Here is a 26,585-nt window from a genome sequence, read left to right as displayed (position 1 = left end):
CTTTGTTGCATGTGAGATCTTAGTTCTCTGACCAGGGATCGAACCGGCAACTCTGGAAAGTGACTCTTAACCACTGGACCGCCAGGGAAGTCCCTGTGAACTGTCTTTGCTAACAATTTAGGGTGTTTTCTACTTTGACAGTTTGTCTTGTCCTGTACTTTTTATAAAAGGGTTTATTTAGAACAAGTGGGTCAGGGAGTTAATACTTTGAATTTCTAATAATTCCCCTGGGGTCAAGATTAACAGAATAAATGACTAGCAAGAGAGAATAATTTCAGGAGCTCTAGAATTTTTTTCATGTTCCATTACCCTTTAGTCCACAATTACATACAAGATTTAAAAAGTGATTATTTCTGAGAGAGAATATTAAATTCATACTAAAAGTGAAAGTGAAGTGAAAGTCACTCAGTCATGTCTGACTCTTTGCAACCCTATGAACTATAGCCCACCAGGCTCCTCTGTCCATGGGAATTCTCCAGGAAAGGATACTAGAGCAGGTTGCCATGCCTTCCTCCGGGGGATCTTCCCAAACCAGGATTGAGCCTGAGTCTCCTCAATTATAGGCAAATTCCTTACCTTCTGAGTCACCAGAGAAGCCCCCAAATCCATACTAAGTCAGTGACGGAAAGTATCCACTTTAAAAAATAAGAATATGGCAGTCCAATAGGCAAGACTCCATGCTCCCATTGCAGAGGGCACAGGTTCAATCCCTGGTCAGGGAACTAAGATCCCACATGCCACATGGTACAGCCAGAAATGAAAACAAAAAAATACAAAAAACCCTTCATCTGCCTCCACTTTTTGGTTTGTGTTGAAATTCCCTTCCTTCTTATTGTTTCCCTATTGAAGCCTTACACTCATTGAGTGAACTAAATGAAACCTATACTTCACAGAGCCACGTGTTTCACTCTCCTAACCATTGCTATCTGTCTTGGCCCTTGGTCCTCCAGTAAAACAACTGTGTCAGAAGTTAACATGCTGTCACTTCCAAGTCCAGGGCTTTCCATTCTGGATGTGTCCATCTGAAACTTGGCTATAGTGAACTCTTGGATGGCCTCTTAAAAATGATAAAAATCTATTTTTTCTTGGTTTCAGCAATACCACTTTCCCTGACTTCCCAACCTACCTTTGTGACAAATACTTTTATTTAAGAATTTCAACTCCAAGACTCAAAGTTTTCATGAAAGGAAGTCCTTGTCTGAAAGTAAGGAAAGATGTGTGTGTGCGTGTGTTTGTGTGTAGGTAGGCATTTGTCAATGTCAGACCAACTATCTCAACTAGTCCTCTCCCTTTCCAAAGTAAGGGAACCTAAGGGACAGGAAAAGATCTGTTGTTTCTCAAGAAGGTCTAGAAACTAATGGGCCTGTAATTCCTAAAAGACAAGAACTTTAATGGTTGGTGCTATAGTTCAGTTCAGTCGCTCAGTCGTGTCCAACTCTTTGCGACTCCATGGACTGCAGCATGCCACGCTTCCCTGTCCATCACCAACTCCCGGAGCTTGCTCAAACTCATGTCCATTGAGTCGGTGATGCCATCCAGCCATCTCATCCTCTGTCACCCTCTTCTCCTCCTGCCTTCAATCTTTCCCAGCCTCTCTATATAGTTGTTCATCCCCAGTAGTCCTCATCCTTCTTCTCCATATTCTGTCCCTCCCAAAATAGTTGCATAAGAATTTGAGGGCATCAGAGAAGCATAAATAAACAAAATTAGGAATGAAAGATGGAAGAGGGGAATAATTCCATGAACAAATTAATGCCAACACCTTTAAAATGTTCAGTTCAATTCAGTCTCAGTTGTGTCTGACTCTTTGTGACCGCAGGGACTGCAGCACGCCAGGCTTCCCTGTCTACTACCAACTCCTGGCACTTACTCAAACTCATGTCCATCAAGTCAGTGATGACATCCAACCATCTTATCCTCTGTCATCTGCTTCTCCTCCTGCCTTCAATCTTTCCCAGCATCAGGGTCTTTTCCAGTGAGTCAGTTCTTCCCATCAGGTGACCAAAGTATTGGAGTTTCAGCTTCAACATCAGTCCTTCCAAAGAATATTCAGGACTGATTTCCTTTAGGATGGACTGGTTGGATCTCCTTGAAGTCCAGGGACTCTCAAGAGTCTTCTCCAACACCACAGTTCAAAAGCATCAATTCTTCAGTGTTTAGCTTTCTTTATAGTCCAACTCTCACATCCGTTCATGACTACTGGAAAAACCATAGCTTTAACCATACAGAGCTTTGTTGGCAAAGTAATGTCTCTGTTTTTTAATATTCTGTCTAGGTTGGTCATAACTTTTCTTTCAAGGAACAAGCGTCGTCTAATTTCATGGCTGCAGTCACCTTATGCAGTGATTTTGGAGCCCAGAAAAATAAAGTCAGCCACGTTTCCATTGTTTCTGTATCTATTTCCCATGAAGTGATGGGACCAGATGCCATGATCTGTTTTCTGAATGTTGAGCTTTAAGCTAACTTTTTCACTCTCCTCTTTCACTTTCATCAAGAGGCTCTTTAGTTTTTCTTCACTTTCTGCCATAAGGGTGGTGTCATCTGTATATCTGAGGTTATTGATATTTCTCCCAGAAATCTTGATTCTAGCTTGTGCTTCATCCAGCCCAGCATTTTGCATAATGTACTCTGTATATAAGTTAAATAAGCAGGGTGACAATATTTAGCCTTGATGTATCCTTTTCCAATATTGAAAGTATAGACAAAATAAACAAATTCCTTGAGTAATGTAGCTTAACCAAACAAACTCAAGGTGAAATAGAAAGCCTGAATATTTCTACAACCACTAAAACTAATGTCTTTCTATACATACTTCAAACTCAGATGGTCTTATGGTCAAGTTCTACAAAATCTTCAAGAAACAGATCTCTTCAATCTTATGCAACTTTGTAGTGAATCAAAAGAGGGAACATTTATTTACCAACAAATTTTGATACCAAGTCCAGAAAATAGCCAAATGAGAAAGAAAAATTTATGATCTAATATCATTTATAAATGCAAAAGTTATTATAGATGCAAAACTCCTAAGTGACTAGTAGTAAATAGAATCTAGTGATGTACAAAAATAAATAATACAACATAGTCAAGTGAGATAAATGACTCTAAGAAATGCAAGGATACCATTAAGAAGTGATTTCATGGACTATTACTCAGCCATAAAAAAAGATATAATGCCATTTACAGGAACATGGATGGACCTAGATATCATCATATTAAGTCAGAAAAAAACATATCATATAAAAGAATTAGGGATTAATGGTGCATACTACTGTATATAAAACAGATAAACAAGCACCTACTGTATAGCATGGGAAACTATATTCAATATCTTGTAATAACCTATAATAGAAAACTACCTGAAAAAGAATACATATATATATATATAAAACTGTACATCTGAAACATAAATCAACTCTACTTCAAACAAAAAAGGACCCCAGGGTTTGATATTTCAAAATATTGGAAATAATCCGGATATCCACCAACAAGAGTATGAAAAAAATTGTTATAGAATAGTCACATAAAATAGTGAAAATGAACATTTTGCAGCTAAATTAGATAAAGTGAGCGAATCAGCAATAAGTATTCAACCTAAACTGATGAACAAATGTAAATCAAATTACAGAGTACTATATTAAGTATTAGGGCTTCCCTGGTGGCTCAGAGGTTAAAGCGTCTGCCTCCAATGCGGGAGACCCGGGTTCAATCCCTGGGTCGGGAAGATCCCCTGGAGAAGGAAACGGTAACCCACTCCAGTATTCTTGCCTGGAGAATCCCATGGACGGAGGAGCCTGGTAGGCTACAGTCCACGGGGTCGCAAAGAGTCAGACACAACTGAGCGACTTCACTTTCATTTTATATTAAGTATTATAACATGTTTTAAGGCTCAGAAACAAGTAAAGGTGAACAGCATCATGCTTAAAGATCTATGCGTACATGAAAAACTTTAAAGATTTCCGGATGCTGGTTATAGTATCTTGATACAGGATACAGTAACTTCTCAGGATACTGGTGAGGGAGACAAGAAGTGGGAGAGTGAAAAATCACATAGGTAACTTCAGCGGCACCTGGGAAGGTCTTAGCTCATAACATGAATACTGGGCCCACAGGTGTTTATTTTATTATTAATATTATGTGTATACAGCTTAAGTAAATGTTATCAAATTCAACTATTATATGATAAAAGTAAGCCAGTGAGAGAAAACTTTGTTGTTTTAAAAAAGGTGCCTGACTTGGAGAAGAATTGACTAATTTTTAGTTCTAAAGTATTTTGAAAAAATATTAAACACTTGAAAATGAAATTTAAATTTGCACTGCGTAAAGACAGATTGGAAGGACTGATGCTAAAGCTGAAACTCCAATACTTTGGCCACTTCATGCGAGAGTTGACTCACTGGAAAAGACTCTGATCCTGGGAGGGATTGGGGGCAGGAGGAGAAGGGGACGACAGAGGATGAGATGGCTGGATGGCATCACCGACTCAATGGACATGAGTTTGGGTGAACTCCAGGAGTTGGTGATGGACAGGGAGGCCTGGCGTGCTGTGATTCATGGGGCTGCAAAGAGTCGGACACGACTGAGTGACTGAGCTGAACTGAACTGAAAGACAGATTTCTCGCTTTCATTAATGCTTTTGCCTCTGAGGCTCTCAGTGTATCAGGGTGAGTGAGAACTCACAGGAGCAGATTCTTTCTGAGGCAGTATTACAGCTCTCTGAGCCCTGTCACAGGGTTAGAAGGAGAAGATGACTTCTTTCTGAGAGTATTAAATTGGCTGTGCTAAAACTATGGAAAACAACCTTCTATGTTCTTTTTTCTGAAACATTGATGCTGGAGGGACATAATTATCATTCCCCTTGCGCTTCCCATTTCTTAAAATAAAGTTTTCTTTCAATAAAAATTTACCTGTTGGCCCAGATCTGTCAAATCTGGTTTAATATCCTTTTTGAATTTCTGTGAATACCAGCATACAAATTCATTTTTGTGCCATGACTATTATATGCACCAATGAGTCTAACAGATTAAGTGTGAAGTTCATATAAACTGTATCATCACTGAAATTTTTTTGAAAGTCATATTTCTGTGTGTTGGGCAGCGAAAGAAAAAAGCTACATAATCTGACACAAAATGTAACAATATAATTTAGATTATTAGCTATATTCTTCATTTATTTTGACACATTTTTTTCTAAATATGTTCAGAAACCATCTGGCATCCCAGTTCCCAGCCTTACTTTTCTTTAGCCCCTATTTCCTTACCTAGATATTTAAAATACAGTTTTATCTTATTTATTGATATTATATTTGTATGTATCATTGAGCCTCTTTTAAGATTTTAAGAAAGGAAGGAAACCTGAAACTTTATAGAGTCCTCCTCTTAAGTTCAGTTCAGTTCAGTTCAGTCGCTCAGTCGTGTCCGACTCTCCACGACCCCATGAATCACAGCACGCCAGGCCTCCCTGTCCATCACCAACTCCCGGAGTTCACTCAAACTCATGTCCACAGAGTCGGTGATGCCATCCAGCCATCTCATTCTCCATCGTCCCCTTCTCCTCCCGCCCCCAACCTTTCCCAGCATCAGAGTCTTTTCCAGTGAGTCAACTCGTCGCATGAGGTGGCCAAAATATTGCAGTTTCAGCTTTAGCATCAGTCCCTCCAATGAACATCCAAGCATGGGTTAAAACATGCTCTCCATACAGCATTAGAGAAATGTAAAGAACACTTGAAAATTGAAGGTAACTGTACTGTACTGTGGGCTTCACAGGTGGCACTAGTGGTAAAGAACCCGCCTACCAATGCAGGAGACATAAGAGATATGGGTTCAATCCCTGGGTTGTGAAGATCCCATAGAGGAAGTCATGGCAACCCACTCCAGTATTCTTGCTTGGAGAATCCCATGAACAGAGAAGCCTGGCAGACTACAGTCCATGGGGTCACAAAGAGACATGACTGAAGCAACTTATCATACACACATGTACTGTACTGTGTTAGTCTGACTAAGCAAGTAAGAAAGTAGTTGCTGTAGCCAAATCCCTGAAGCCTAGCACAGCAGAGATTTAGGTCTATATCTGCACTAGACCCAAAGTCCAGGGCAGATCTTCTGGCTGGATGGCTCTCCTCAGGAATCTGGACTTTTCCCAAGCATTTTGGAGACCTTCACTTCTAGCCATACAGAGGAGGAAAGAGAGTTAGCATGGGGAAGAGGATGTTGGCCATTTCATGGCCTGGGCTGACTTTCCAATGGGTAGTCACAAGGTTACAACTGATGAGGGTTGGGGAAGGGATATTTGCCTGAAATGTAGCTAGTTTTGTGTCCAAGAAGGAGAGAAGAACTAGATATTGGTGACCATGTCATGAGGACACACTTTTAAGCACTTCTGTGGAAGAGTCCCATGATGAGGAAATGAGGCATCCTTCTGGCAACCAGTCCTGACTTGTCATGGAGGCATGAGAGAGAATCATCTTGAAAGCAAATTCTCCAGCCTCGGGCTAGCTTTCAAATTACTGCAGCCCTGGGGGACAGCTTAAGTATAACCTCATGAGACCTTGAGTCTGAGCAGCAACTAAGCCACTCCTGAATTACTGACACACTGAAACTGTAACATAATAAGTGGTTACTGTTTAAGCCACTAAAGTTTGGGTAATTTGTTGTGCAACAACCAGTAACAAATACAAAGTTAAATCAAACAAACCTGAATGAAAGGATACATTAAACCTACTATAATGGCTACCAGCTTATCAGGGAAATGCAAACAAAAATATGTTGGGCATGGATGTTGTTAAAACTGGTTGATGCAGATTTCAACTCAAAAACTACAAACACCATTATCCCCCTCATATCTGAATCTGGAAAGGAAATCTAAACACCAGCTAAATGGGGCTTAGTCCATGGTATATTGCATCATTGTCCAAGATAGGAAAATGGAACTGGAGAGAAAGAGCTGGTATTCAAATTTTCTCAGATCTAGAAGGCTTGTTTCCTGCTGCTACAGGGTGTTGAGTGAGATCTGCTCAAAGAAACTTAGGTAATACATATACTACTTGTGCAGGAGACATAAGAGATATGGGTTCAATCCCTAGGTGGGGAAGATACCTGGAGGAGGGGATGGCAACCCACTCCAGTATTCTTGCCTGGAGAATCCCATGGACAGAGGAGCTTGGCAGGCTATAGCTAATAGGGATCCAAAGATACTGACATGATTGAAGCGACTTAGCATGCACACACATGCTACTTGTTACTGGTGGTGTTGGTTTCGTCGCTAAGTTGTGTATAACTCTTGTGACCCCATGGACTGTAGCCTGCCAGTCTCCTCTGCCCATAGGATTTCCCAGGCAAGAATACTGGAGTGGGTGGGTTACCATTTCTTTCTCCAGCTACTTGTTATTAGTCAGGATCGAATTGGATGGTTTCTCTATTATAAAAACTGAAATGTACAAGGAAGCTGTAACTGTGAAGTTTGATGTGCCTAGTAATATTTTTAAAAAGTATATAAAGCACAATTAGAAATACAAGGAGAACTGACAAAAAATGCAGTATTAGTGATAAACTTTGCCCAATTCAAAAGGCAGTTGGAACAATCTAAAAATAGTTGGCTTGGAATGACTTACTGTTCCAACAGTTTATTAAAGGAAAGCGGCCAGCAATTGGCCATTGGCTCTCCTGAGCTCAGACCAAGACTTCATGTTTCGGGGTCCTCTCTTCCCTGGGAGTGTGAGTCTGCTTCGTATAGACAGCTGTCTGGGCCCAAAGCTAGGTGTCTGCAAGCAACTTTAGCAGAAGAGATTTTTGGAGTTCCTCCAGCTAAGCATGAGAGAGTGCCTTCCTTTAACCACTGTTACACAGTATCTTTCCTGTTTCCCCCTTTGGCAACTGTTTTGGTTCAATCCTTCTGTTTGGGTGAACTTGGTCACCTTGCTTTAAGCATCTCGGCCAGCTCTTGCTTCTGCACATCAGTGGTATTCTATAAAAATGAGTAATTATGCAAAGTAATATATGTGAGTGTGTGCGTGCATCAAGAAATTAGGGGAGAAAAAATAGAGATAGGATGGAGAACTCCATAAAATATCGTCTAGGCTGAAAGTGAGTAGGTTGCTCAGTTGTGTCCGACTCTGTGAATTTTCTAGGCCAGAATACTGGAGTGGGTAGCCTTTCCCTTCTCCATGGGATCTTCCCAATCCAGAGATTGAACCCAGGTCTCCTGCATTGCAGGTGGATTATTCACCAGCTGAACCACAAGGGAAGCCCAAGAATACTGGAGTGGGTAGCCTATCCCTTCTTCAGCAGATCTTCCCAACCCAGGAATCAGGCCAGGGTCTCCTGCATTGCAGACAGTTTCTTTACCAACTGAGCTACAGGGAAGCCTATCTAGGATGAAAAAACCACTGGGAAATCCAGATGATGAACAGATGGATTTTTCATTATACTAGCCTGCCAACACTTTTTATAGGTTTGGAATTTTTTACATTAAAGTGTGGGGGGTAATTCTACATATTAAAATAAAATCATCCAAGATATGGAGGAGTGTGGAGAAGTGAAGGTGGAGTTTGAACCAAGATTGACCTGGAACTGATTAATTGTTAAAGCTCTGTGTTGGGTACATGAAAGTGCAAGTGAAAGTTGCTCGGTCATCTCTGACTCTTTGCAACCCCATGGTCTGTACTGTCCAGAATTCTCCAGACCAGAATACTAGAGTGGGTAGTCTTTCCCTTCTCCGGGGGATCTTTCCAATCCAGGGACTGAACCCAAGTCTCCTGCATTGCAGGCGGATTCTTTATCAGCTGAGCCACAAGGAAAGCCCAAGAATACTGGAATGGGTAGCCTATCCCTTCTCCAGAGGATCTTCCTATCCCAGGAATTGAACCAGGGTCTCCTGCACTGCAGGCAGATTCTTTACCAACTGAATGATCATAGTATCCTCTCTGTGCCTATATATGTTTGAGATTTTCCACAGTAAAACCTTAAAGGAAAAACAATTTGTTGACTGACTATAGTAGAATTCCATGCCAGTAAAAGCAAGCAAAGATATAAAGAAAGCAAATATGTTTGAAAGATTATGTATGAAGAAGGGCTAGCACATAGCATGCTATTAACACTGGTTACCTCAAAGGGATGCGTTAAGTGTCAGGAAGAGGATTAACTTGTACATATTTTTGTAGCTATTTTTAAAATATTTGGTTTATTTATTTTTTCATTCGGCTGTACCAGCTCTTAGTTGCAGCACCTGGCATCTTTACTTGCATCATGTGGGATCTTTATTTGTGGCATATGGGACCTAGTTCCCTGACCAGGGATGGAACTTGGGCCCCCTGTATTGGGAGCTAGGAGTCTCAGCCACTGGATGACCAGGAAAGTCTCAGCTTTGTTATACATATTTATATATGTACATATATATATATATATATATAAAATTATATACTATATATAATAATGTACTGTTTGACATTAAACAACATGCATGTACTATTGCTATAATTTTCAAAGCTCAAAAAAGAATCAAAACATGGTACCATAAAAGGAAAGTCTATTTCTAAATGCTTGCAGGGTTTTAGATGATGTGAATATATGACAAGGCCTGGGAATTTGGGGAACTATGGCAAACATGAATGAACTGGCTCAATTAAGAAGAAATCCACTGTGTGCATTAAAACAAACACCTCCAGTTTTCAACTCTGGACAGATGCTTTCCTGATATACCCAACATAGGTAAGTTAACAAACACTGTGACAGCCTTACCAAGCTGGAAGGGCTTCTCTTACACACCCTCTAAAAAGAATTCATTTGCTATCTCTGTCACTTATGTTCATGGAACAGCAATCAGTTCTTGCTGAAATCTCATAGCTTTTAACATACTAAATTCAACCTTTGGCATTTTCCAGATATACAGCATTGGAGACTTTAATAATAATAATGACAATATACATATATTATATATATATATTTCACATTAGTAGAATAAAGGAGACAATCCATTCAAAAATTGCTATTAATGTGGAGATGTCAACTTTTTGACTGTGTGAGTGACCGCCCAGCATCAGAACCATTTACACACATTTGGAGAATCCTGTACCTTGTGAGTACTGGTGTGAAGTGAAAGTGAAAGTCGCTCTGTTGTGTCCCACTCTTTGTGACCCCATGGACTGTAGCCTCCCAGACACCTCCGTCCACGGGGATTCTCCACTCAAGAATACTGGAGTGGGTTGCCATGCCTTCCTCCAGGGGATCTTTTCAACCCAGGTCTCCCATATTGCAGGTGGGTTCTTTACCATCTGAGCCACGAGGGAAGCCCAAGAATACTGGAGTGAGTAGCCAATCCCTTCCCCAGGTGATCTTCCTGACTCAGGAATTGAACTGTGGTCTCTTGCATTGCAGGCAGATTCCTTACCAGCTGAGCTACCAGAGAAGCAGCTTCTCTGGCATCCAGGACATGAGTACACATCCTAGGATTAACCAACCACACTGATGCCAGGTTTAAATCCAAATTAAGTAGGCAGGGCTAAGAAGTAGGGGCAGTGATGGTATCACGCCCCAGCTCTGGGGCTGCAGGGTAGCTGTGCTGGGGAAATCAGCTGGGTCACCTAGCATTCAACAGTGATCTTGTTGCACTGATTTATAGAATGATTTGGTTGGTCTTCCTGGAGATGCTTCTCCCCCTCAACTTCATGAGGTTTTGCAGGCTTGGTTCCCCTCTCCTGGGCATGATCTGTGATACACAGGAGCAGTTAGACTTAGTTTTACTTAGAACTGAGATCCTGGAGTTACAGAGGCAGAAAAAGTATTTGTAAAATTAATCATTCATCCAGATTTTAAAATAAATGCCTAAATGGAAACTTTTATGAAACCAAAATATAAAATGACTTGTTTAATACAATAAATACCTACCACTCTATTGTAATTAATAGGGAAATACTGAAAACATTCCTATTAAAGTCAGGACAAAACTAAGCCTGATATCACTGAGTTCTCAACATGTTTGAGAGGGATTAATTAATGCAGTAAGAAACTGGAGAGTGAACAGTGTAAAGATGGAAAAAGAGGAGAAAATTACACTACATGCAGGTGATATGATTTTTATCTGGAAAAGTCAGAAAAATTAGCTAAAAAAATTAGCAAGTTCAAAAGTCAATATTGAAGTCAGTGAATTTTCCTATATATTAGTAGTCACTCAGTTCAGTTCAGTTACTCAGTCATGTCCAATTATAAGACCCCATGGACTGCAGCACGCCATACTTCCCTGTCCATCACCAACCTCCCGAGCTTGCTCAAACTCATGTCCATCGAGTTGTGATCCCATCCAGCCATCTCATCCTCTGCCACCCTCTTCTCCTCCGGCCTTCAATCATTCCCAGCATCACGGTCTTTTCTGATGAGTCAGTTCTTCACATCAGGTGGCCAAGGTATTGGAGTTTCAGCTTTAGCATCAGTCCTTCCAATGAATATTCAAGACTGATTTCCTTTAGGATGGACTTGGATCTCCATGCAGTCCAAGAGACTCTCAAGAGTCTTCTTCAACACCGCAATTCAAAATGATCAGGGACCAGAAATACTTGGACATGGCCAGACCACCAGGGAAACAAGCAGGGGGTCATACCACCACACACATGTGGACAGTCCCTCGACGCCTGGGACGCTGGCCCCAGGCCACTCCTGGAGCCTCCCACGACCCAGCCCTTACTCCAGGGCCAGCATGCCACAGCCCCACCGCCTGCAGTGGAGGGGACCCGTAATAGTCACTAGTTAGTGCTAGTGGTTACTAGTTAATGCTAAAATAGAAAAAAAAAATAATTTTTTACAAATAATTTACAAATTTTACAATTTTTTTTACAAATAATTCCTAGGGGGGAAAAGGTTAATAAGAAAAATGTAAGATCCATATTAAAATTTATAAATATTTATTGGAAAATGATGTAAACAATTATTGATAATTATTTATTGAGGACTATATTGAAAAGATATATTCCTGAGCATAAAAACTCAATATTGCGAGTATGTCACTTCTTCATAATCTGTATTTTTAATTCCACTCAAAACATATGTCTAATGAATTATTTTTAGAGAATCTGACAAAATTATACTTGTGAATGAGTACCCTAAAAGAGTCAAGAGAATTCTTTGCAAATACTGCATAGAAGAGGGCATTGCTTTGTGAGTCATTAGATCATCTTATAAAGGGAAGAAAAGTAAATAAGGTGAGACAGCTGCAGGATTAAACAGAAAAACAATAGGATAGCAAGTCCTGAAGCAGAATCAAGTATACAAAAGAATGTGGAATTAAAAGTTGTGACAAGGAGGGATTCTGCTTCTAGACTAATATGGCAAATTATGACATAATAATTTGTCAAATGCAGCTAAAACTATGCTTATATGAAACTTAAATATACATGTTAGAAAAGAAGAAAGACGAGAAAACAATGATCTAAGTATTCATCTAAAGAAATTAGTAAAAAGAACAGCAAAGACTGAAATGCAAAGACTGAAAAAATTTAATAATACAGCAAAGACTGAAAAAATTTAATAATACAGCAGACTGAAAAAAATTAATAATACAGCTAAATGTAAAAAGTAATGACATAGGAGTATATTAACAATTATAATAAAATGGAATCAATAATACTAAAGCCATTATATTGATTTACAATATAAATGACCAAATTAAGAAAAAAAAAGAAAAATTTATTTAACAATAAGAGTGGAGAAAGCATTTGACCAAACCCATCTACTCATTGGGGGGAAAATTCTCAGTAAGTTAAGGAGAGAAGAGAATTAACTCCTTAACTTGGAATGCTTACAAAAAAAAACTTCCAGCAGATCTCTGAATGGTACACTGTTAAAACGTTAGAAGGTTTCTGATACTGGGAACCAGATAAAGATTTCTGCCCACTTTATTTCTATTCAATATTATGTTAGAAGTCCTAGACAGTGAAATAAAACAAGAGACAGAAATAAAAGGAAAAAGATTAAGAAGCTAGAAGTAAAATTCTCACTATTCTCAGATGATTGTATGTAATGACCTAAAATAATCTGCTAATAACCCATTATAATTAACAAATAAATCAGCAAGATCTATGGAAACCAAATTAAGAATATCTACAGAGACAATTAGAAATTGGCAAAATTTTTAAATATGCCATTAAAATGATATCAAAACATCTGATACACAGGAATAAACATAACAAAAGGTATTCAAAAGTCCTTCACAGTATCTAAAACATTGTTGAGGATGATAAAGACTTAAAAAGGAAGAATATACACTTCCAATATGGTAAAAATTTCAGTGTACCCTAAAATTGATGTAAGATTCAATGCAACCGTAATCAAAATTCAAGCATTTTGGGAAAAGCAAAATAAGATGATTTTATAATTTACATGGAAATGGAAGGAACCACCTATAGTCATGACAATCTTGAAAAAGAAAGAGACCTTCCACTATTGGATATCAGGACCTATAAACCTACAGTAATTAAGATACTGTGGGAATGATCTAAGGACTGACCAATGGACAAATCTTTCAGAAATGTCCAGAAAGAGCACTTAATTGGCATTAATTTATGACTGATACTACAGAATAGTGCAAAAAGAATGGTCTAATAAAGAGTTCCTTCGTCAGCTAAATGTCTGTTTGAAGTGGAGTGAAATTTGACCCTTTGCTTTACCTTGCACAACTATTAACTGCTGATGGATGGTATATCTAAATGTGTTAGCGTCTCTAGAATATAACATAGGAGAATATCTTCATGATGGTAAGAGTAAGGGAGGAGGAAAAGACTTCTTTAAAGGGATGCAAAGAAAGGAGCCAACCATGAGGGAAAAAATACAATTATGAGAATGTAGTGGTTTAATGGTATTTCTTCAAATTCAGGTCACCTGGAACCCATGAATATTAACTAACCTTACATGGCAAAGATGTGATTGATTTGAAGATTTCAGGATGGGATCATCATGGATTAGGGTGGGCCCCGAGTCCAATGATGGGAAATAAAGAAGACGAGGAACAGACATGGAGGCACAGAAGAGAGAACTTTGCAGAGACAGAGACGGTTCCACCAGGGATAATGTTAATATCCCTCAGAGCTCAGTCAGTAAAGAATCTGCCTGCAGTGCAGGAGACCTGGGTTTGATCCCTGGGTTGGGAAGATCCCCTGGAGGAGGAAATGGCAACCCACTCCAGTATTCCTGGCTGGAGAATCCCATGTACAGAGGAGCCTGGCAGACTACAATCCATGGGGTTGCAAGAGCTGGACTTGACTTAGAGATTAAACCACCACAATGTTAATATGGATTCAGATATGTCTACAAGGAAAGTCAAAGAAAGCAAAGAACACCCGGAGTCACCAGAAACTAGGAGAGAGGCACAGAATCAATTTTTCCTCAGAATCATTCAGAAGGAACCCACCTTACCTGCACTTTGACTTTGGCCTTATGGCCTTCAGAACTGTGAGAGAGAAAAAAATCTGCTGTTTCAAGCCACCAAGTCTATGGTAGTTTGTCACATCAGACCTAGGAAACATATAAAGGGTGAAAAAATCGTCACAGAATATACTAAGATATTGTGACATATATATACATAAACACAAAGGAATTTTTTTCCAGAATGCATAAAAGTTCCAATAAACCAATAAGACATAGAATCCACTGAAACAGTGGGCAATAGAATTAAACATACACTTTACAAAAAAATGATATCCAACGGCCAATACATCTATGAAAGTGTTCTCAACTTTACTAGTCATAACATAAGTGAAAACTATAGCTAAATAAGTCAATACATTCACCAAAAGTGCTAAGCTTAAAAAGAGTAACAATAATATATACTGCTGAAGATACTGAATACCTGAAATTCTCATGCTGAAAGTAATGCAAATTTATCACCTTAAAACTGTTTGGCAAAATTTTACGACATGGTCCAGCAATTCCATCCTTATGTACATGTATACTTAACAGAAATGTGTATATATATATATATATATATATATATATATTTTTTTTTTTTTATGTACAAGAATGTTTACAGTAGTAATCTAGCCCAAAGTTGGAAACAACCCAAATGTCCACCAATGGCAGAAGAGATAAATTGTGAAATATTCAAATAATAAAATACTAGACAACAAAATATACATTAGCACAACTTGAATTTCACATGTATAACTTGAAGTGAAAGAGGGCACATCACAAGAGAATATATGGGTTCATCTGTACATATAGCAGTAACCTTTCGTGGGGAAGAAACATAGTGACTAAGAAAAAGCCTGGCAGTGGGTGTCCTAGGTGCTGGCAGTGTTCTGTTTCTTGAGCTATTGAGGTATTTTCATGAATGTGTTCACTTAGTGATAATTCATTGAGCTGCATTTTTATGATTTATGCAGTCTCTTTGTGTATTATACTTTAATAGAAAATAATTAAAGAAAGTAGAAAAGCAGTTAATCAACAGATTAAATTATAACATCTGGTTAAGTTCTGGAAGAAAAGGTTGGATACTATTTCACAGAGTATTGTAAAAATAAACGCCAATAAATCAGATAATTAAATGTAGATGTGGGATGATTTAAAGTCCATGAAGAAAACCTAGAACACATAACCTTGGGGGAGGAGGAAGAGGCATGGAAAGAGATTTGACATATGACCCTTAATGCACAACACTGCAAAAACAAAAATATATGTAGAAGTGTACATAAGATGTTAACGATTATATATAAAACTATGCAAATACAAACGATAAACTGGGAAAATATTTATAGTACATAAGAGAGCCAAAGAAGGACATCCCTGGTGGTCAAGTGGGTAAGACTTCACCTTTCAATGCAGGGGCTGTGAGTTTGATCCCTGGTGGGGGAGTTAAGAGCCCACATGCCTTGCATCCAAAAGAACCTCAGAACATAAACCAGAAACAATATTATATAACAAATGCAATAAAGATTTTAAAAATGATCTACATTTTAAAAAATCTTAAAAAAATGAAGATATTAAAACAGAGAGGCGGGGGTGGGTGTGGGGCTGTGATCTCCCAAGAGCCCTTGCGGTCGGCCTCCTTGCGAGAATGTGGTTCATGCCGTGCCACCCGCAGTGGACTCCGCTGTTCTGGTTTTCTGAGAGGCTGGCAGCCACCAGCGCGACCCCGGCATCCTCTGCTACTTGCCTCCATCAGATCCACGCTTGCTGCCCTACACACCCCAGACCTTGGGACCATCCTTTGGGCTCCTGTTTGCCTTCCCGGGGAGCCCACAGTCCGCCTGCCAGGACCAGGACCCGGCCCGCAGGCGGCCCCCATGTTGTTTAAAGGAGATTTCCCGCTGGCAGGGCCTCTGTGAAGGGGCTGGAGTCGACTTGGGACGGGAATGCAAAGCCCCGAGTCTACTCTCCAGGTGAAGGACTCAGGACTCAGCTGTGGTCTCTTGGGAAGCGTTGAGACACCCCGCAGCTGTCAGGAAGAACAGGCCCAAGGATGCTAGTTACCAGAATTTCAGCTGCATTTCTTCTGGTTTCCCATTCTATCATATGTTAGAGAATTATAAATACTACCTCTGCCTTGACACTGGAAGTAGCCTTATATGAAAGTGGTCATTAGAGAACACAGATTTCCAAAATATCAAAGACCAGGAAAATCTCTGAGCTAGTTTTAAACCTGCATCTGCTGATTTGATCCTGTGCTTTTTCTCACGTACTTTATTTACACTCTGCCGGTTTACTGCCGGGTGTAGAGATAGCCTGAATAGCTTTCAGCATTTTATGAAGTCAGTGCTTCTTTTTCCATGTGTACAGTGTAATACATACATGTGGGATTCTTGTAGAATATACACACATTTTTCCCTGTGTGTGGCATGTATATTGTATATATAATTCACACTGTTATCTGAAGCTTGGTTTGCAGTTAAAATACATACATGCACACACCTCATCACCTGGAGTTTTTCATAAGGAAATTAAGAACATAACGACTGATTTATTTCTGATCCCTTGGCTTATTATGTGTGTTGGAGTTACCATAGAAACATGGAGACACAGACTCACACCATTGAGACTCCCAGGATATCTTGGGTGCTCAGAGTATTTGTAACTTCAGACCAATTCATAAAATTGCTGTGGTGGAAACGGGACCAGTTTTGTCTGCCCGGTCATAGTGATGTGCATTAGTCCATCAGGACAATGGTCTGTTCTAATTCCCAAATTGGAAAAAAAAAAAAAAAAGATCAGAAAGCTAGGGATTGAAAAGTCCTAAGGTTAACAATAGGACTGCTGGATAAAACATCCTTTTTTAAAAATTCTGCAGATGTATTTATTAAATCAATTGAAGCGATATGTAGCCACTATGAATCCATCCTCACTTTCTAATTCTAACTTGCTTAAATACCACATTGACTCATTCTTATCTGTTTCCACTTGTCTTGACAACCTTGCAGTTGCATTGCTCTGTTGAAAGATACTTCTGGAACACATTGTGAGTGCCCAGACATTTTTTCTATGAGTTAAATATTTTTTGGCAAACAAGGCACCAGCAAGCAGCAGCATTTCTTCTCAAAATTACACTGTAGAAGAAAAAAAAAAAGTTATTCCTGAATCTGCTTCCTGCAGACAGTCATCTTCATGATGGGCAGGTTACTCTGTGCTTCGATTACTTCCTAACAAATTATCTAACCTTTTATTCAATCACCCCCTACCTTTTGAGTTCAAGGCCTTCAACACTAGATGACAGGTGAATACTCACCTTTGGGAGAGATCACGGTGTACAGAAGAAACCAACACAATAGTGTAAAGCATTTATCCTCCAACTGGAATAATCATCCTCTATTTAAAGTAATAAAATTTTTAAAAAGAGAGAGTCCAAGAATTAAAATACTCACTGCTGCTGCTGCTAAGTCACTTCAGTCGTGTCCAACTCTCTGTGACCCCACTGACGGCAGCCCACCAGGCTCCCCCGTCCCTGAGATTCTCCAGGCAAGAACACAGGAGTGGGTTGCCATTTCCTCCAATGTGTGAAAGTGAAGTCGCTCAGTCGTGTCTGACCCTTAGCGATCCCACGGACTGCAGCCTACCAGGCTTCTCCATCCATGGGATTTTCAAGGCAAGAGTACCGGAGTGGCTTGCCATTGCCTTCTCTGAAAATACTCACTAAAAAGGTATAAATAGGAGGTATTCTTTTTTAAGAGATTCATACAAGTGAATAACAATTCCATGAAGTTCACTGGGGAGGTGGAATTTTTGTGTAGAGTAAATTTCCTACTATAGATAAGATAGAAGAGTTCAAAACATATGAAATAAGACACATCACTTGTGAAATGATCACATTTTTGTTTGTTCTTCAACCAAAAATCACAAGCCTCGTATTCAAATCAGGAAGTAGAACTCGTCTTTATGTATAGGGTGACCTCTCTCCACCAAGCAGCCAAGGTCAAGTTGTAACTGGGGAAGACAGAAACCAGATCTGGGGGCTGCGCCGGTTCTCCCCTGATGGTTCTCCTCCCTGAAGGGCAGGCAGAATCTGAGGACCGAGGGATTGTGTCTGTGTGGTGCTCACTCGGGGCCAATCTGAAGCCCACCTCCAGCTTTGACGACCCTGCAGAGCCTTCCTCTGGGGTCCACGCGCCTTTTTTCAGAATCTTTCTTCCCTCAGAAGGGCACATAGCAGGCATGTGTCACATCTAAGCCAGAAGGAGGTCCAAGGTGGCTGCCATGAAGGCTGCATAGAACTTGAACTGTGTGTGAGGGCCCTTCAGAGTGTGGGGCACAGCCTGCAGTGGGAAGAGAAGGGGCAAAATCTTGAGAGTATCTCCTCATTCTGGTTCAGAACGTCCCAGAATTTAATTCCAACTTGCTTCTCACTTCCTCAGGGAGGCATATTGTTCATCAGAAGGGTAGGAACATATTTTACATAAGAGTTATCTTGATTTGTAACTAAAATATTTAGACACAAACATTTGAGTTTCCATTTGAACTTTGCCTTGTCCCTTATACATTACGCGTGGGCAGACAGCTACCAAAAGCCCAGAGGGCAGAATGAGCTTGAGGCTAGAATTAGGGGTGCCTCTTCCATTGTCTGAATTTGGCAATAAGGAGTTCATGATCTGAGCCACAGTCAGCTCCTGGTCTTGTTTTTGCTAACTGTATACAGCTTCTCCATCTTTGGCTGCAAAGAATATAATCAATCTGACTTCGGTGTTGACCATCTGGTGATGTCCATGTGTAGAGTCTTCTCTTGTGCTGTTGGAAGAGGGTGTTTGCTATGACCAGTGCATTCTCTTGGCAAAACTCTATTAGCCTTTGCCCTGCTTCATTCCGTGCTCCAAGGCCAAATTTGCCTGTTACTCCAGGTGTTTCTTGACTTCCTACTTTTGCATTCCAGTCCCCTAGAATGAAAAGGACATCTTTTTTGGGTGTTAGTTCTAAAAGGTCTTGTAGGTCTTCATAGAACCGTTCAACTTTGGCTTCTTCAGCATTACTGGTTGGGGCATAGGCCTGGATTACTGTAATATTGAATGGTTTGCCTTGGAAACGAACAGAAATCATCCTGTCATTTTTAAGATTGCATCCGAGTACTGCATTTCGGACTCTTGTTGACCATGATGGCTACTCCATTTCTTCTAAGGGATTCCTGCCCACAGTAGTAGATATAATGTTCATCCGAGTTAAATTCATCCATTCCAGTCCATTTTAGTTCACATTCCTAGAATGTCGACGTTCACTCTTGCCATCTCCTGTTTGTCCATTTCCAATTTGCCTTGATTGATGGACCTAACATTCCAGGTTCCTATGCAATATTGCTCTTTACAGCACCGGACCTTGCTTCTATCACCAGTCACATCCACAACTGGGTATTGTTTTTGCTTTGGCTCCATCCCTTCATTCCTTCTAGAGTTAGTTCTCCACTGATCTCCAGTAGCATACTGGGCACCTACCGACCTGGGGAATTCCTCATTCAGTATCCTATCATTTTGCCTTTTGATACTGTTCATGGGATTCTCAAGGCAAGTATACTGAAGTGGTTTGCCATTCCCTTCTCCATTCGGCTGTGGTCCATGTGATCAGATCGACTAGTTTCCTGTGATTATGATTTCAGTGTGTCTGCCCTCTGATGTCCCCTTGCAATACCAACCGTCTTATTTGGGTTTCTCTTACCGTGGTCATGGGATATCTCTTCACAGCTGCTCCAGCAAAGCGCAGCAGCTGCACCTTACCTTGGATGAGGGGTATCTCCTCAAGGCCGCCCCTCCTGACCTTGAACGTGGAGTAGCTCCTCTCGGCCCTCCTGCACCAGAGCAGTTCAGTTCAGTTCAGTTGCTCAGTCGTGTCCGACTCTCTGCGACCCCATGAATCACAGCATGCCAGGCCTCCTTGTCCATCACCAACTCCCGGACTTCACTCAAACTCATGTCCATCGAGTCGGTGATGCCATCCAGCCATCTCATTCTCTGTCATCCCCTTCTCCTCCTGCCCCCAATCCCTCCCAGCATCAGAGCATTTCCAGTGAGTCAACTTGTCGCATGAGGTGGCCAAAGTATTGCAGTTTCCCCGTGCAGCCACCGCCTATTCCTCTTGGCCTTGCTTCTTTGCATGGTGGGTTGCGCCGTGTCTCTCGCGTCTGCGCCACCGGAGCCGGCGTCTCTCGCGTCTGTGCCACTAGACCATTCAGATGTGACCTAAATCAAATCCCTTATGATTATACAGTGGAAGTGAGAAATAGATTTAAGGGACTAGATCTGATAGATAGAGTGCCTGATGAACTCTGGATGGAGGTTCGTGACATAGTACAGGAGACAGGGACCAAGACCATCCCCATGGAAATGAAATGCAAAAAAGCAAAATGGCTGTCTGAGGAGCCCTTACAAATAGCTGTGAAAAGAAGAGAAGCGAAAAGCAAAGGAGAAAAGGAAAGATATAAGCATCTGAATGCAGAGTTCCAAAGACTAGCAAGGAAAGATAAGAAAGCCTTCCTCAGCAATCAATGCAAAGAAATAGAGGAAAACAAAAGAATAGGAAAAACAAGAGATCTCTTCAAGAAAATTAGAGATTCCAAGGGAACATTTCATGCAAAGATGGGGTCGATCAAGGACAGAAATGGTATGGACCTAACAGAAGCAGAAGATATTAAGAAGAGGTGGCAGGAATACACAGAAGAACTGTACAAAAAAGATCTTCACGACCAAGATAGTCATGATAACGTGATCACTCACCTAGAGCCAGACATCTTGGAATGTGAAGTCAAGTGGGCTTTAGAGAGCATCACTACAAACAAAGCTAGTGGAGGTGATGGAATTCCAGTGGAGCTATTTCAAATCTTGAAAGATGATGCTGTGAAAGTGCCTCACTCAATATGCCAGCAAATTTGGAAAACTCAGCGCTGGCCACAGGACTGGAAAAGGTCAGTCTTCATTCCCAAAGAAAGGCAATGCCAAAGAATGCTCAAACTACCACACAATTGCACTCATCTCACACGCTAGTAAAGTCATGCTCAAAATTCTCCAAGCCGGGCTTCAGCAATATGTGAACTGTGAACTCCCAGATGTTCAAGCAGGTTTTAGAAAAGGCAGAGGCACCAGAGATCAAATTGCCAACATCTGCTGGATCATGGAGAAAGCAAGAGAGTTCCAGAAAAACATCTATTCCTGCTTCATTGACTATGCCAAAGCCTTTGACTGTGTGGATCACAATAAACTATGGAACATTCTGAAAGAGATGGGAATCCCAGACCACCTGACCTGCCTCTTGAGAAACCTGTATGCAGGTCAGGAAGCAACAGTCAGAACTGTACATGGAACAACAGACTGGTTCCAAATAGGAAAAGGAGTACGTCAAGGTTGTATATTGTCACCCTGCTTATTTAACTTGACCAACCTAGATAGCATATTAAAAAGCAGAGACATTACTTTGCCAACAATGGTCCATCTAGTCAAGGCTATGGTTTTTCCAGTGGTCATGTATGGATGTGAGAGTTGGACTGTGAAGAAAGCTGATCGATGAAGAATTGATGCTTTTGTACTGTGGTGCTGGAGAAGACTCTTGAGAGTCCCTTGGACTGCAAGGAGATCCAACCAGTCCATTCTAAAGGAGATCAATCCTGGGTGTTCACTGGAAGGACTGATGCTAAAGCTGAAACTGCAATACTTTGGCCACCTCATGCGATGAGTTGACTCACTGGAAAAGAGTCTGATGCTGGGAGGGATTGGGGGTGGGAGGAGAAAGGGACGACAGAGAATGAGATGGCTGGATGGCATCACCAACTCGATGGACATGAGTTTGAGTGAACTCCGGGAGTTGGTGATGGACAGGGAGGTTGTCATGAGAGAGAGTTAAAACGCTGTGGGTGTTAAGTCAGGAAACTGTAGGTGTCAAGGTAGAAATGGAGAGAGGACCTGTCTGGCATATTCTTTTCTGTTCAAGAGCTGAGAATTTTCCCTGTGGTTGAAGAGAGTGTGTAGGATAGGGTATTTGAAGAGTGATGAAAATTTGCATTGTGTTAAGTAAAGAAGAAGCTTAACTAGGGAGATGGCTTTCTCGCCTTTATCCACTCTTAAAAGTGTTACAAATATTTTTTCATATCATACATAATCTTTCTAAATTATCATTTTTAACTTCTACACAGTAGTCCATATTAAGAATGTGCCATATTACTTTTAACAAATCTAGTCTTTTGGATATTGACTTTATCATTTTTTTATTACAAAATATTACTCCAGTAAGTATCACTAGAGATACATAGTTAAATATTTCTTAGATACTTTTCCTACAAAGGAAATTTTGGGATCAAAGGATAAAACTTTGAACATATTGTCAATTTGCTTTTTACAAAATCTGAACCAACTTATCCTCCTGTGCTATTAAGAAAGTGAAAAAAATGAAAGTGTTATTTGCTCAATCATACCTGACTCTTTGCAACCCCATGGACTTCAGCCCGTCAGGCTCCTCTTTCCATGGAATTCTCCAGGCAAAAATTCTGGAGTGGGTAGCCATTCCCTTATCCAGGGAATCTTCCTGACCCAGGTGTAGAATTCAGGTTTCCTGCATTGCAGGCAGATTCTTTACGATCTGAGTCACCAGGGGGAGTGTCAATTTACTACTCCCATCAGCAAAATCACGTGTTTTTCTTTTTATTGAATCATTAGTATCAGCAAATATCTTAGGCAAAATGAATCATTGTTAGTCTTAAATTTGATTATTTTAGATTACTAGTAAGATGAACATTTTTCATATTCTTCAGTCACTTGCTATTCTTTCATAATTAGATTTTTTTTTTTCTGTAATGGATCACTCCTTTTTCTCATTGATTTGTATTATTCTTTAAATATGGATTTCTCCATCATATGGGTGATCAAAAATTTGCCCAGTTTTTCTTACTATTTTCATTTAGCGTTTATGCTTAACTTAAAACAATTCAGGTTGCAAGATGAAATTTGAGGGAACAAGAAGGCTTCTTGAGACTTATTTTTTCAAAAAGGTAGTGAGAACATAAACTTTTCCCCCCAGATTTTAGGAAATTATGCTCTTCAGGGAAAAAAAAAAAACGCAAAGATTCCAAAATTAATCTTTGTGTGCATATTTCTAATTATAAGAGTGCTATTTAAGACACATTGCTTGTCTTCTCCACTTGACGAAGGCAACTGTTGACTATAAGTCACTTCTGAGAGCCAAAGAAAAAGAGGAGCGTGGCTTCCCAAGCAGGCTCTGCCAGCACGTTGGCAATGTATGCTCCCACTATTCCCCAGGAGAGAAAATGTGCTCTTCAATATGCAGAGAAACCAGATTGTCACAGATGGGCTTTATGTCCAAGAGGAAGCTCGGAAATCTGGATGTTTTTGAGACATGGCCAGAAAAGATGTCACGTGGATATTCTCCCAAATCTCTCTGATCCCCTGTCTAGGCTTCTCTTTTATACATTGTGTGTATGTAAGTATACACGTACGTGCAGAAAACATGGGAGTCCTTCTATTTTGCTAGTCTTTCACTAGAGAGATATTAAATTATGTATGGAGTCAGATATTAGGGGAAAAAATGGGACTTTGTAGGGAACTCTGTTTTAATCCTGCAGTAAGATTTTCAAATAGCCCCTGTCCACCTCTTCACTGACATCAGTAACATTATCCTCCTTTACTTTATAGGATCAAGGAGACTCTTGGGTCCATATATGATAAGTAAAATGAAGATAAAAATTATTAGCATACATTGAACACTTGTTTGTGCTATGTAGATACAGTGCTAAGTGTATTTATTTTTTTAATCATTATCATAGACTTATGCTGAGGACATCGTTATTATTCTGTTTCAAATGAAGGAAACTGAGAGAAAGGTTAAAAAACATAGTCAAATACACATGAGCTACTTTGCTGGAAATAATTAGAAAAAGAACAATCTGGGCTTTAGGGCTATATCATATAGTGGGGGCTTCCCTTGTAGCTCAGACAATAAAGAATCTGCCCACAAGAGAGGAGACCCAGGTTCAATCCCTCGGTCAGGAAGATCCCCTGGAGAAGGGAATGGCAACCCACTCCAGTATTCTTGCCTATGAAATCCCATGGACAGAAGAGTATGGTGGGCTACAGTCCAGAGGGTCGCAAAAAGTCGGACACAACTGAAGCGACTTAGTATACATGCAAGGTGATACAGTATAGTAGAATTTGAGAAGTTTTTACCTTGGGATGAATAAACCTTGATTTTAGAAGAGTATTCTTACATCTTCATAAAAGAATTGACAGACTGTACTTAAGGGCTACATCTCTGGGAGTACTGAAAGATAGCAAGAAGTCACAAAATCGGAAAAGTATAAGAGAAAAAATTTTTTTAATATTTATGGTCTCTATAGTTAATAACAAATGTTACAGGTTGAATAGCAGCCCTTTGGGCTTGGCTGAATTGTTTGTGTGGGAACGTTTGACAGTAAGAGTTAGCAAAAAGCTGTATTGCTGTCTACAAAGGTGAGGAGAAAAACTATTTCAGTTTCTAAGGCAATCTGAGTGGGAGGAAGTAAGAAATAGAGGAATGAGAAGAGTCAGTGAGATGAGACAAAACTCCTGTGACAGGATGCCCAAAAATAATTTTAACAACAAGACTGTTAAATGTTGATTCAGGAAATGTTTTCAGTGTCTTCTCCCTAACCCCCACCCCCCGCCCCTGCCCAACACACACACAACCTACTCCTAACATCCAGAAATAATTTTGTGAGTAGTTGTTGTTGTTTTTTTTTTAACCTTTCTCTCTCTTTTTCCTTTTGGAGTATGTGAATAACAGCCTCACATCTGTGTTAACAAATTGCATTATGAAAACACATGGAAAAAGTTGTCCATGGCCAGACACAAATATGAGGATACAAGAGTACCAGTAATTTGAAGAATTCTTGAAAAGGCTTTTTAATAAAAAGTTCTGAGAAGAACTGACTCATTGGAAAAGACCCTGATGCAGGGGAAAAGTTGAAGGCAGGAGGAGAAGGGGATGACAGAGGATGAGATGGTTGGATGGCATCACCGATGTGATGGACATGAGTTTTGAGTAAGCTCCAGAAGTTGATGATGGACAGGGAAGCCTGGTGTGCTGCAGTCCATGGGGTCTCAGAAAGTCGGATAAAACTGAGCAACTGAACTGAACTGAACTGAAAAGGCTTTGGACTTTCTCAGTGTGGAATTAGAGTCTGAGCCAGTTATGAAGATAATTAAGAACGATAGTGAAGAAAATTTCCAGGTGACATCTAGGTCACAAGGCATTGAATATTTAGGTGAAGATGTTATTGTTGTTGTGCAGTCATGAAGTCGACCCCATAGACTATAACTGACCAGTCTCCTGTGTCCATGGAACTCTCCAGACAAGAATACTGGAGTGGGTAGCCATTCCCTTTTCCAGGGGATCTTTCCAACCTAGAGATCGATCCCAGATCTCCTGCATTGCAGGCAGATTCGATGATGCTATCAAACCATCTCATCCTCTGCTGCCCCCTTCTCCCTTTGCCTTCAGTCTTTCCCAGCATCAGAGCCTTTTTCCATTGAGTTTCAGCTCTTCACATCAGGTGGTCAAAGTATTGGAGCTTCAGCTTCAGCAACAGACTTTCCAGTGAATATTCAACATTGATTTCCTTTTAGATTGAACTGGTTTGGGTGAAGATTAGGGCACTGAAAAATGATGGGTACCTTTTTGGATGCACACAGGTGGTGCTAGTGGTAAAGAACCTGTCTGCCAATGCAGGAGACATAAAAGACGTGGGTTCAATCCCTGGGTCTGGAAGATCCCTTGGAAGAGAGCATAGCAATCCATTCCAGTATTCTTGCCTGGAGAATCGCACAGACAGAGGAGCCTGGTGTGCTATAGTCCACAGGGTCGCAAAGAGTCGGACATGACTGAAGCAACTTACACACACACACACAATTTGCAGTAAAGCAAAACAAATTCATAGCCCTCTCTTTGTAGGTAAACAGGAATGATATATATATATATATATATTTAAACTGTACAGCATGTGAGAGCTTAGTTCCCCAACCAGGGATTGAACCCATGCCTCTTGCATTGGAACCACAGTCTTTAACCACTGGACCACCAGGGAAGTTGCTGCTTTGGGATTCTTTAACAAGCTATCTGCTTACAGTACACTTCAAAAACCAGAGTTCTCTATGACAGGGTTTT

The sequence above is a fragment of the Moschus berezovskii genome, chromosome 3 (assembly GCF_049115385.1).
Source record: "Moschus berezovskii isolate FMDL1 chromosome 3, NW_MosBer_1.0, whole genome shotgun sequence".
Classification (NCBI taxonomy): domain Eukaryota; kingdom Metazoa; phylum Chordata; class Mammalia; order Artiodactyla; family Moschidae; genus Moschus; species Moschus berezovskii.
The sequence above is the reverse complement of the archived record's forward strand: the minus strand, read 5'-3'. Positions refer to the sequence as shown.